The sequence below is a fragment of the Spermophilus citellus genome (genome assembly GCF_964194105.1).
Source record: "Spermophilus citellus genome assembly, chromosome: 13".
Lineage (NCBI taxonomy): Eukaryota > Metazoa > Chordata > Mammalia > Rodentia > Sciuridae > Spermophilus > Spermophilus citellus.
This window is the reverse complement of record NC_138193.1, coordinates 74,460,400-74,474,408: the sequence shown is the minus strand read 5'-3', so window position 1 is coordinate 74,474,408 and position 14,009 is coordinate 74,460,400. Positions and strand designations below refer to the sequence as shown.

The 14,009-nt window shown below is 32.9% G+C and overlaps 1 protein-coding gene across 13 annotated transcripts in view; it reads right to left on the bottom strand.

The window, feature by feature from the left end:
• Positions 1–14,009, bottom strand: part of NRXN1 (neurexin 1) — a gene marked incomplete at its 3' end in the record, with an annotated part of 1,087,855 nt that overhangs the window by 1,015,486 nt on the left and 58,360 nt on the right. The window lies entirely within an intron of this gene.

Genomic DNA, 14,009 nt, shown 5'->3' with positions numbered 1-14,009 from the left:
AGTGACACAGGAAATTCTTCCACAATCATTATTACACTGCAGTCTGTCTGAGGAAAACAAAGGCATTCACCCGAATGTTGAAGAAAATAAAATATGGGGATTTTTTTTTCTCCTGAATATATAAAGTAGCAGAGGGACTGACTGAGACCACCTTTAAATAGAACTTCTATTTTTTAACTAATAAAGGGTTCATATCTTCCCAAGAAAGTTGACTTTGAACAAATGGCTTTCCCCTACTTACTGAGTAGACTAGAAAGCAAGGGCTTCTTTCTATTCAAAAGACAATGCTTTGCAAATAGCTGACTAAATAAATATTTGTTTAATGAATTATGACATTCCTTGACCAGGCATCATTCCAGTTTAATTTAAGCTCAACTAATGCTAGAGAATTATATGTCATTTTGCTTCTCTTGATGAATATGAAAGCAATATGCTAATAAGCATTTTGCTTTTTGCCAACTATGCAGAAGAATGGAGAATGAAGGTATTAAGATCCAGCTATGGTATTTAGCCAGGATTCATCACAAATTCCTTGTCATTTGAACCGCTGATGTATTCTAAGTAATCCAGCCATAATATGTGCAGTCCATGCAAAGGAAAATCTTCCATGCTAATCATTTCAGGTTTTTTGCCACATGTTTAGAATAAGACTGAAGTGATGTTTTATTCTGACCATCCAAAATCTGCCTTCTGTCTATTCTCTCCTTGAAGATGGTGAACACAAAATCTGTCTTGAGTTTTCAATTAAGACACAACATTTTTCTTTCTTTGATTATGTCCTATTTTAAGAAAACTCAATTTACAAATGTCCAAATACATAATTGTGATCAGTCACTTTGTCTCCACAAGTACTTTGCATTTTGTAAAGAAGGTAGCACAGGGCTGGGGATGTTACTCAGCAGAACACTGGCCTAACATACCATGAGTTTGAACCACCCACTCCCCCAAAAAATGCCAGGTGCCATTTTGAAATTTCCGTATCATTCATTTTACATGAATTTTACTGACAAATTTTCATTTGGATCAAATTTTCTTTAGAGATTATCATGTGTAAGATATTTATAAATTCTTTATGTCAGGCAGATTTTTACTGTGAGGTAACTTCCCATATAAAAACATTGTTATGTAATCAGGTATTAAGTCTGGTCTGATTTCAACTTTCATTAAAGTCACTTAAGAGAACAATTCCCATTGATATTTGTATGAGAGCTCAATATTCTTTTTAACTTAAGGAAATGAGCAATGAAATATGCAACATATCCTGGAGTTTTCATACAGCCTATGTTACTGCATTTAAAGATAAGAAATAATAAACATAATTTAAGTGTAAATTTTAAGAGCTAAATACATATTGGTGTATTTCTCATCAAACAAGTGAGATCTATTATGATATCAATTAAAGAAGAAAAAAATATGAGACTCACAGTCATTCTATTCCCACCAATTCATTATAAAACTCCTTAATTTAATATCACAATTGATTACATATACATACACTGTTTTAGTCAGCTTTTTTCTCTATTCTGACTACAAGGACCTAACCAGAACATTTGTAGGAGAGGAAAAGTTTATTACAGGGCTCATGGTTTCAGAAGTCTTAGTCCACAGAAGGCCAGCTCCATTCCTCCGGGTTCGAAGTGAGGCAGAACATCATGGCAGAAGAGTACAGCAGAGGAAAGCAGCTCACATGACTATCAGGAACCAGAGAGAGAGACTCCACTCTCCAGATAGAAAATATATATCCCATAGCCAGGCCCCCAATGAACCATTTCCTTTAGCCACACCACACCTGCCTCTGGTTACCACTCAGTTAATCCCATCATGGATTAATTCACTGATTAGGCTAAAACTATGACCCAATCATCCTCCAAAACTTCCTGCATTGTCTCACAAGTGAGCTTTTGAGGGACATCACATCTAAACCATCACACACACACACACACACACACACACACACACACACAAACACACACATGATATACATATGGCATACATGTATATATGATATATATTTACAGATATATTCTGTAAACATCTGATAGAAGCCATTTTCATATTAAGGAGATTTCAAGCTCTTGAATACAAATTTTTCTATTGTATTGAGACAGCACACACAGTTCTTGGGTTCTATGAATGTATAATATTATCCATATTAGCACTTAAGAAAAAGAATGCACTGTCATAGAACAGAGATTATCACAAGTGAAAATCTGTATAAGTCTCTGCTTTAAAACATGGACAAATAAATTCTTTGAAAACCTTCTGCACAATACCCATTCGTTTATATTTTTAAACCGATAAATTTCAAATTGATCTTAAAATTGATTTTTACTCAAATTTGCTTATTCAAAAAATGACTAAGAATTGGGGCTGGGGCTGGGGCTGGGGCTCAGTGGTAGAGCACTCGCCTGGCATGTGCCAGGCACAGGGTTCCATCCTTAGCACCCCATAAAAATAAAATGAAGGTGTTGTTTCCATCTACAACTAAATATCATCTAGCTATATGTGTGTGTATAAATAAATATATACAGATATATATATAAAGTGACTAAGAATTAGTATCTAATGGCCCAGATTACATTTACTTGAATGCCTTTGCTTTCTCCATTATTGTATATAAGTAGTAAAAACTTCTATTTTTATGCCATATCAGATATTTTAATAAATAAAACCAATGGTTTTAAATATGACAGGAAACTAGTAGATACTAATAAATTTTGTGTTTGAATGACTGCTCTAATATTGTCAAAGGAAATAAAAAAGATTATACTTTTTAAGAGGGAAACCTTAGAAGTTTATTTAGGAGTAATTTTCTGGTTAAAATTGACCCCAACATTCATAGTAATTTTCATTTTTGTACTTAATCCTGAAGTTTTATATATATGTACTTTAAAGAAATACCACATTCATATGTATTCATGAATCCAGTGAAGAGTGTTCCACTACTTTTCCATAGCATGTTACCTTCTCTCCCTATTAAATTTAGTTTTAAATCACTTAAGTTAAATCTTCTCCCCCAAAAAAGAGATGTTTAAAATATAAGAAACATGATACACCACTGTCCTTTTACATATATATGTATTCCTTAATAGCAATGAAAAGCAAGCATAATTTTTTGAAATTTTCTTTAACCCAGTTGTTTGAATACCCTCTGTCGCATATTTTGGAACATTAAAACAACCACAAATCAATTGATAAAGTACTAATGCATCTTGTTCACATTGGAGAAAAAGATATAAACATATGATCTTTAGCTGTCGTGAAATATCAGGGGCTGGAAATTCTTTTTTTTTCCTAAATATTTATTTTTTTTAAATTTTAGGTGGACACAATATCTTTATTTTACATTTATGTGGTGCTGAGGATCAAACCCTGTGCCTTGTGAATGCTAGGCAGGCACTCTACCACTGAGCCACAACCCCAGCCCCAGGGGCTGGAAATTCTTAACAGAGCTGCCATAAACCAATTAAATCCTCTGTATGGCGCCACTTCAGCTTTCCCCCCAATCCCAATAGGCATTAAAAAAAAAAAAAAATCTAATAACATCCTCAATTAATAGCATTCCTGTAGCCTATAGGTCTAGCCTTTGATTTTCCCATGACAATAATTGGAAGATCTTATTAGTTTGTTTCCCCCTGGGTATTTATTAGGTATGATGAGGGAAAGATTCCACCTTCTCTGGAAAAGAACACTATCTTCAACTCTCTCCCAAATGGTAGACGAGTTAAGGGCATTACACTGGAAAGCCAATCTGTGTTACTCATTATGCTACATCTTCCCAATTAGAAACTCTATTTCAATGTGATTGCCAAAATTTTAGTGCCTGTCATTTGATAAGATTGAGAGTGAGATTTGCAAAACATCAGTTAACAGAAAATGTGAGGTTAATGCTGCATGATTAGAATGGCTGCCAGTGGGTAGAAATGAACGAGCAGTGATGGAAATTAATGCATGAGGAAAATCCTCTTGATTTCCTTTTAAAATATACTATAACTGCTATGTGCACTAATAAATGAAGCCTAAATACTTTTATTTCACAAAATAACACCTCTTCTTAGATCATATCACTCTGCATCAGATATTACGGTTGGATATGTTCAAACTATATATTAGGCTTTGTTAAACCATCTTTTATAATACTTAACTCCATCAATTCAGTTAACAATTTAGAAAAAAGTCATTAAAATTTCATTCTACAATTTATGATTTTAAATAATAATATTTTTTAAGAAAATAAATTTGTTTCTTTTTAATGTCTATTTTTTTAAATTTCTCCCCTATATTATCAAATATTTTAATCCCACATTAGGTTCTGGGTTTTTTTACTAACACTTTAGATACATAATTTAAATCTGTGATAATTCTGAGTTTTTTTTTACTAACACTTTAGATACATAATTTAAATCTGTGATAATCAAATGAGGACATAAAATTAAGCACAAACTTAAAAGGCAATCTGAGTTTATATGGACTCTTCTGGTATTTATTTAGAACTCTGACAGACACATTCAAATGATTCCCCCTCTGTACATGTTTCTTCTGACACTTTCTTTCCTAGACAGTTTAGTTAAATCCATCATCTCATTTAAATTCTGCAATCCTTTTAACCACTTAAATAAATCCACCCATTCAGTCCAGGTAAATTCCCAATATAATTTTTATTATTTAAAATATTAGTGTCAGCTAAGTTTTATTTTTAGATTTTCATTAGTTTCTTTTTGATTAACATGTATTCGTTTTTCAGTGTAATATTTCAATACATGCATATAGCATGTGTAGATCAAATCAGGGTAATTAGCATTTCCCTTTCCTTATCATTTCTTTGTTTGAAGCCTTTGAGCTCCTCTCCTCCAGATCATTATAAAATATATAATATGTCACTCTGAACTACACTCATCTCTCTGTGTGTGCTGCTCAACACCAGGACTCATTTCATCCATCTGTTACCCAAACTGCCTTTATCAACCCCAAGATTCCACCCTTCCCAATATCTAGTAATTACTATTCTATATTCAAGTCATTTTTTTTAACAGCTAAAGTTTTTTTTTTTTTAAGAAATTTCCTGGAAAACTAGGAAGGGTCCACTAATTATCAAGAGCCCCAAACAAAGAATTGGAAATCTGTATTTATATTTACACAAAAAAGAAATTATTTACACAAAATGAGTGTTAAATGGTAAGAGAGTGCAAAGGGCTAGACTGGAGAATTCTGCTGGTTTTGCAATTAACAGGGTTAATGTTAGGTAGGTAAGCCATTTTTTCCTTTTGGTAAATATATATATATATATATATTTTTTTTTTTTTTTCTAATCTTTTGCATAAATTCCAAGGTCTTTACCCCTTTAGAAATTTGATGAGCCCATCGTACTGTGGTTGGTTTTCCTGCTCACTTATCTCACAGTAGGATAAAATTATGAAATGAAAATATCAAAGGCTAAACTTAGCGTGGTGATAATAGCAATGCATGGAGCTCATGAGTAATGATTACACCTCTTAATAAAATAATTAAGAAACTCCCTGGGGGATGACATTTTAATTTAGGAAACTAATTCTAAAAAAAAGAGAAATTGGGTTAGAGATTTAAAATAAAAATAAAAGAATACTAATTTTATAAAATAATAATACATCCTTCTGATAGGTGGATAAGTGGTGCTGGAAAAAATAATGACTAAACATCTCAAAAAGTTTGGGCCGAAACATTGTCTTTTGCTATCTTGCTCAAAATCTCTGTGCATCTTCTTTTTATTTCTGTATATGATCCAATCAAGAGACTACGACCCACATTTCAAAGTTTTCTATAATCCTTTCAACAATTCATTATTAATTGATATGCTCAGTGATAACAAAATCTTTGGCTTCATCTTTTTCACTCTTTTCCAAACCCATCCACTCAATATCAACCATTTGTTACTGAAAAATTGAGCTCCTCATCAGAGGTTGTCAGTTCTTTTGCTTGTCATCTGGATTCCACCTCCTTTCTCTGACTCAAGGATTTTGTACCTGAGAAGATGAAATCATTCATTTGAATCACAGACTTTTTCCTTTTCTTCCTCTCTCTGTTCCTCCCCCGACCCTCAATCCAGAGGCTCACACACGCTAGGCAAGCCCTCTTCCACTGAGCTACACCACCAGCCACAAATTCTTTTTTTAAAAAAAATTAGATCATTCACATCAATATTCAGAAACATGTAGTATCTGTTTTTAAGAAAATACTACTTTGAACCCAAATTCCCTAGTGCTGCCCCCATTTCTTTGCTCTTCTTCATAGAAAATCTTCTACATAAGTTGTCTCAATTTCATCTTTTCTATTCTCCTCTCAGCTTGCTCCAGTTGGGTTCTGTCCCCATTTCTTCACTTATCCTTCTTTTTGAAGTCACTAATAATCTCATTTTTTTCCAACACATTGGTCACTGTTTTGCTCTGTGTCATGTCATTATTAGAACGTGCCAACAGATTCACATCTGGTTGAAAAAAAAATAACCTAAACACCTTGCCCTGGCCTACATGCCCATTTCTATACTAGCTTTATTTTCTTCCTTTCCTCCCCCACTTCTGCTCCAGTTAAGTCCCAGGAACACTCAGGCCCTTTTCCCAGCTTGGTACCCTTGTACTTCATATACCCCCTACTGAAGTGTGCTCCCCCCATCACATTCAGCTGGCTCCTTCCTGCCTTTCAGTTCTCCTGTCCTCACACAACCCAACTTTCAGTCAGATGTGGACTTCTTTTCTGAAGAATCATTCGTCAGTGATTAATAATATATTCAATTATTGAATAACTTCTGCAAATAATGGGTTTTTTTGTTTGTTTTATTTGTTTGTTTCTGTATTTCCAGACTAGATTAGTGCATGGCACAAAGAAGGCACTCAAAATACTGCTTTGTTAATTTTCTCATTTTTTTTTAAATCTCAAATGTCATTGATCATTTGCTATATATATATATATAAGAGTTGGTTGGTTTTAAATAATTGTAAACTCTTGATGAATTTATCCACACCACAATTTTATGATGGCAATTTTTCAGTGGCTCTTAGAAAATATTAGTATATTACAGGAAATGAACATACTGGCAGTACAGTGTAGTCAAAAATAGGGAATTATTTGGATCTCACCAAATTATTTACATTTTAAGGAGTTGTGTCATGGGTGTTAGAAAATGGTGAGAAACTAAAATAGTTTCTTAATCTGCACACAACTATAACTTTAGAGCTATCATGGCAACTCTATAATCTATTTTTTTCTATGACTATATCTAGATAAAATTTAGGGTTCTGGGCAAAATATTAGAAGCCCATAACCCTTCATTTAATATTATCAGGACAATATTCATTAAAATAAAGACATCCGGCAACTTCTATTTCCATAGGTTTTGGAGTTTCACAGTATAACAAAGCACATCACACCAATAACAATAAGAATCAATTTATCTGAAAGTGGAAAGTGATCAGATGATCCTTAATGAACTTAGTGAACTCCAAACACTTAATGAACCCAACAAAAAGAAATATTCTTGACTCCAATTTTGAATGTTAATTATATTTTACATTTTAAAAATCACTGAGAGCAGGTTAAAAGAAAGCAAATAATGAAATACTTAAATTTCACTACTTTGTCACAGATTAAAAAGTTGAACTCAAGAATTGTCATATTTAAGTCATGTGTGGTACTGTCATTGAATGTGTTCTTTTAATTTTTGCAATTTATAATACAAAATGCAATAGATATCATTCAGTGATTTAAATAATTCTTTAAGTCTAAAAAGAATGGTTTAACTAAGTTATCTTTGTTTCCAGGAGTTATTTGTTCTGAACTTGGCTTTCATCAGTATTATAGTTTCTCCCTGATTCAAGCTAAACTATTTGAATATAATAGTCATTATCAGGTTTTAGTAATTTTTTTTTTAATTCACCAAGAAAAACAAACTGCTTCACTAATCAAGATTTGAGGAAACTTTCAGGGTACACCTACAAATCTCCATTTTTTATTGGCCTAACATGTTTTAAGATATAATTCCTTATTGCTTGAAAAAAAGCTTCTCTAATGATGCATAGAAAGCAGAATAAATATTGTGGGATGAGTAAGTAAATAGTATCAACCTAATACCTATTATTATCAGGTGACAGAAATTTAATGATTTGAATATTTGAATTTAAAGTATATGAATTTCATAAGAAAACTAAATTTTCCTTGAAAAACACTCCATTCTTCCCCCCTTATATTTTTACTCATTTTCATATTCTATCTTTCAGACATTTACATCTTTCCAATGCCACTGTCATCTCAATACACATATATTTTTGAGATTGTCCCATGGTCAACACAATGCTCTATACATGTTACAGAGTTGATGCTTGAAGACTTTATTTTTTTTAAAAAAATTAAAAGAGAATAAAATCATGGCATTTGCAGGTAAGTGGATGGAGTTAGAGAAGATAATGCCAAGTGAAGTTAACCAATCCCCAAAAAAACAAATACCAGATGTTTTCTTTGATTTAAGGAGGCTGATTTATAGTGGATAGGGAGTGGGAGCATGGGAGGAATAGATGAACTCTAGAGAGGGCAGAGGGTTGGAGGGGAAGGAAGGGGGTATGGGGTAATTAATGATAGTAGAATATGATGATCCTTATTCTCCAAAGTACAGGCATGAAGGCACGAATTGGTGTGAATATACTATGTATACAACCAGAGATATGAAAAATTGTGCTGTATATGTGTAATAAAATTGTAATGTATTCTGCTGTCATATATAAATTTAAAAAAAAATTCCTTCTCAACTTAACATAAATACAGGCTTACTAGTTTACAGGAATATTACTTTTCTCCTTTACTTTTAAATGACAATGTCCATTTCCACAGTTCATCATACCAGTTTGTTGTAATGGATGCCTTGATTCAATCTATGAGCTTTATATTTCCTCAAAGACTATTTTGGTATTTCCTCCTTTATTTGGGATTTCAGTAAGAGCAAAGGGAAGGTATTCTGAAGATTCAAAATACCTTTAATAATTTTTCCCCAAAATAGTGGTAAATACTGAGTAGACTAAATGTCCAGAGAGGTGCAGAAGTACACTTGAACTATCTCTGTGCATTTCTTCCTGGGAAAGCCAATGTTCCAGACCTAATGCTTTTCTAATTGCAGGCCCTAAATAATAATTCCCATTTGTCTGAAAGACATCTAAGTTTAATCCCTTATTTTATCAGCCAGTTTAAAAAACAATGCCACTAAGAACAGAGTCCTCATTCCTGCAGGCAGCTATCATCTCATTTGGGAGTTAGGCCTCCGTTAGGTTCAACATCTCATTTCCTCAATCCCTAATCATATGTCCAGACTTCAGTCTCTTTATAATTTTCTCTGTTTTACTCTAAATTCTTCCCAGAGTTTGTTTGAAGGAAAGTGCTTCAAATAGACAGAATTTAATATTCTGTGTAAAATGAAGCTAACTCAGAGAGGAACAAAACCATCATTTTCTTGTGTGTCTCTTTAGGTTCTGCTTACGTAGCATAAATGATTTAAGTATAGAATGACGTGCACCATATACTGATAACCAATGATGCGATTTTGGGTGATCTGTAAAGCTCCTGAAGTTTTCAAAATATTCTAGGGGTAATGAAAAAACCAGTTTTCTTAAATCATCTCTAAATAGGTAAAAAGTTTGTGATTAACTAAATCTTGACCATTCATAGATGTTAAATTTTATAATTTTATTATCATAACTTTTTTGCAATTTATTATTAGTAGTAGATTTCAAGAGGAAACATGGTTCTTGGACTCTCTAGGTTTTAATGTTGAAAGAATCAATATTATTAACTGAGCCCTACAGACTCAAAAAATATGGCATATAATGTGAAAATATAGAAAGCAGAAAATACATGGTATTTGAACTCATGACATAACCCACCTGGGAGAGAGACACTATCACTCATCAGATCACTAGCACATAATAGAGCAGACTAAAAAGTGGCTTCCACTCCGAGTGATCCAAGTTTCCCAAGCAGAGACCAGTAAGAGTCACACAAGGCTCCCTACCTACAATTAAGTTATTCAAATTGCCATTTTTATTCATGATGTGAATACAGTTTGAGAATTTCAATAAAAGTTATGATTAATAAGGACTTTTTATACAAAATGCCAGGCCAGGAACAGGAAATGGCCTTCTATTCCATATTATCCTCATTTTGACTATGACTCACTCACATCTATAGAACATGTGCCTGACAGATCTCTGGGCTTGAAAGCAAAAAGAGACCAATACCTGGGGATTGTACTTTTTCAAGCTTACACAGCAGGATATGAAGAAAAGAGGTCAGCACTGGTACTAAAGTAACTGCAAAGAATAACATATTTATCAGAATATGAGATACAGTTATATTTAAGGAGAGGTTGTCCTAAAATTGCTGACAATTTTATAGTATGGTACTGGAGCATTTGCATCACTCTAAGCACTCAGATTTCTATTCTTATTATAAATATACAATAGTTCCCTTTTTTTTGGCTCTTCATGTATACATCATTATCTTAATGAGTCCCTCAATGTCATCTCTGGGTAACTGTTGCCTTTATCTCTTTATTTTCCCACCCGAAATCTAACTTTCATCCAAAGATGGAATAAATGTATTTTAAGTGCAATTTTAAGAGATGATTTTCAAACTTTTTAAAATTATAGCTCTTAATTAAAAAAAAATGCTCTATGACAAAAGATATATGTGTCCACATACACAAATACACACATACTCACAATTTAATTTCAGGAAAAAAAATTATCCTTATCTTCATTGCACTCATATTTTCTACTCCATTTCATTCTGCTTCATTCATTTATTTCCACTACACAAAGGATAATCATGAGTCATTCAATTTCATGATGCTCTAAAATAATGGTTCCAAAAATGGGACACTCAAGTTCCCTAGGTGTCCCTAAGACTCTGGACCCTAGTGAATCCATGAAGTCAGCATTCCTTCCTCAATAATAATGTCATTATTCACTCTCATTCTCTCCTCAGTGTATGGTAGAGTTTTCCAGAAGCTACCTAAGATGATGATGTCGTCACTCTAGTAGCCAAAGGATAGTATAATTGTATATTCCTTTGTTTAAAATCTTTTCTCAGCTTTATAATACAGCAAATATCAATAAACATAACCACATACACAGTAAAGCTCTTTGGGCTTCTCAAATTTTAAGAACTTAAATATTCCACAAGACCAAAAAGTTTGAGAATTGCTAATCTAAAGCATTTTAAACTCAGATTTAAATGAATCACACACACACACACACACACACACACACACACACACACACACACACCACTTCTTTTTTATAGCTTTCTGTTGTTTGTAAAGAAAGGTACCCATGTTTTCAACAAGGTTATTATGATTCTATCTCTTAAGAACAGCTCTCAGCTCTCAACCTCTATTCTAACCTCCCTAAAAGTACCATGTTCACATCTGGATTTGAGTCTTCATATCCTAGTCCTGAATGATCCTTAATTCTATTTTCTGCCAATGTAAATACCATCTATCTATGTGGACACCTGCAACTTTTTTCTCTACTCTGTGCCTTTTGGTTTTTGCAACTGACCTTCAGGGCTCCTTGAATTCATGTGGGAATGCAAATTATCTGGCTCCAATATCTCAAAGGTTTAAGGATCCATGCTCGTCAATCAAGAGTACCCCTTACTTTAGGCACAAGAATGACAGCAGTGTGCAGATTACTTACGAAGATTTCACCCAGGAACTGTCCAGGGAGATATATCAATGCCAGGGGAAGAAGAAATCATCCCTTTTTCTCAGAGATAGCTTAGTATCATAAAGGAAATGAAGTTCAGCCTGAATAAGCACAGCATAGGGTCACTGTGGAAGAAACCAATTTATATGATTTTTAAAACAGAAAAGAGATTTAACTAATTCCCCTCTTGACTAGACATCTGAGCACCACCTGTCCTTTGTCTCACACTGCTCCCAGTAATGCCTGTCTTCTCACAGTGCTCGTTGGAGCTTCTATATTCCGAGGAAAACCTACACTCTTCTCAAATGCCTCTCCACTGCCTTTTATTTCTATTATTTTACTTTGTGATGAATTCTTTTGTATCTCTCTTTTCTTCCCCCCCACCTTTTTTTTTTTTTTTTTTTGTCTTACAGAATCAATAAGTGCACAGAGGAACTTATTCTGCCTCTGTGCCTAAGTGGAAATCTTTTTTTTTTTTTTTTGTCCTTCCTAAAACTCTTGGAGTATTCTAATTTTTAGTATATTTTTGGAACATGTTTACTTGAATTATTTTTTCCTTTGAGGTTGATTGACAAATTGAATGCTGGGTTATCTTAACAGTTTCCTTACATAGTTCTGGATTGCTATGTCATACACAGTTTTCCTTCATTTATGTTTCAGAGAGAAAATGTTATCTTTCAGACCTCTCCCTACTTGCTGCGAAATACTCTCCCTTTATGATTTGAAAAGGCACACACGTACTCACATGAAAGGGAGTCCCATGCTATTTAAATGAATAGTTGGAATCTTCTGAATTAAAAAATATTAGAGAAGCAATTATTTCATGATCATACTACTAGAAAAAAAATCCTAAGTGCTCCAGCTCTATAATGTCTGATGATTGCAACAATCAGGAATTGTAGCCACATATTCATTTCTATAAGATGAAGAATGAGCCCACCACAATAAATAATCAATTAAATCATATACTGAATGTCCTAAGTGAGCAGTCTTACCAATAGTTGTCTAGGATTCACATTTATGACATAGCCTAGAAGAATTCAGCAATCCAATTACCTCTTTCAGAAATTAAAAAGGATAATTATATGCCAAATTCTAAGGTCAAAATATGTCTTCACATATTGAATTTGATTATTTAACAGGTGATTTGAAAATTTCAAAGCATAACTAATATTCTTAGCATTAACACTTTTTAATTAACCAAACAGAATAATAGAATTACAGAGGTTCAAAAATGATTTAAAATGACATAAGTAGTGATTTATGAGGTTCAATATCCTTTGGTCCATCAATCATGGTATGATACTTCATTACCATTTAAACTACCACATATAAAAAGAAACAAAGAACATTTATAGCCCATTCATTATGTCATCCTCGGTTTGCTTTACAAATGTTAAAGTCATATTTTGGGGTTGAAGGGGATAATTTTGTTCAATTTTCCACAATGAAAAGAAGATTCCTTTTTTTATACAATCATGCAAAGCATGAGAAGTCATATTTTAATATGCACATATTTATGCACTATAACAGTAATATAATACACATAATATTAATGATAATATGTATATAACTTTCTGTATTTCTGTATATTTTAGTGAATCTTATTACTTTAAGTATATTCACATAAAGCAATTATATGTGTGACAATCTATTCATGTTTTAGTAAGGAGTATGATATAATTTAAACTCTCATTGAAGAAATAGCACAAGTTTAAGTGAAATAAAACACATAGTTAATGTTACTGCAAAAAAAATTCTTTATTCAGCAGAAATATCACACAGCTTGAAAGTAACATAAGCCTATCTATAGTGTTAAACACCCCTACCCTCTTCTGACCTATTTTTCAGGATCTAAAGCAGACTATGGAATCTAAGTTATTTCAACCCTCTTACCTATCTGAAACCCAAAAGCAGTGTGCATTTATGATGCCTTCCAAATGCATCTCACTTCACAAATCTATTTTCTTAAAATACACGGTATTATAAATGAGCATGCAAAGTACACATGACCTTATTTAAAAAATTACACATTTCTTATTTTCAAATTATTACTGTAATAGCAGATCTGAAACAAACAAAACACCTAAGAAAGGAAGGCTGTTCACTCTCTCTTCTTGGGATCATAACAAGTTGATGACTTTATTAACTTGACCAAATCATTTCCTCAACTTAAAGTTTGCCATCAGAAGGCAATATATTTTCTTATTGGTACTATGATAACCTGCAAATTTAAAGTGCCTTTAACAGTTCAAAAAATATACATTCATTTTAAGAAAGCTAGAACAA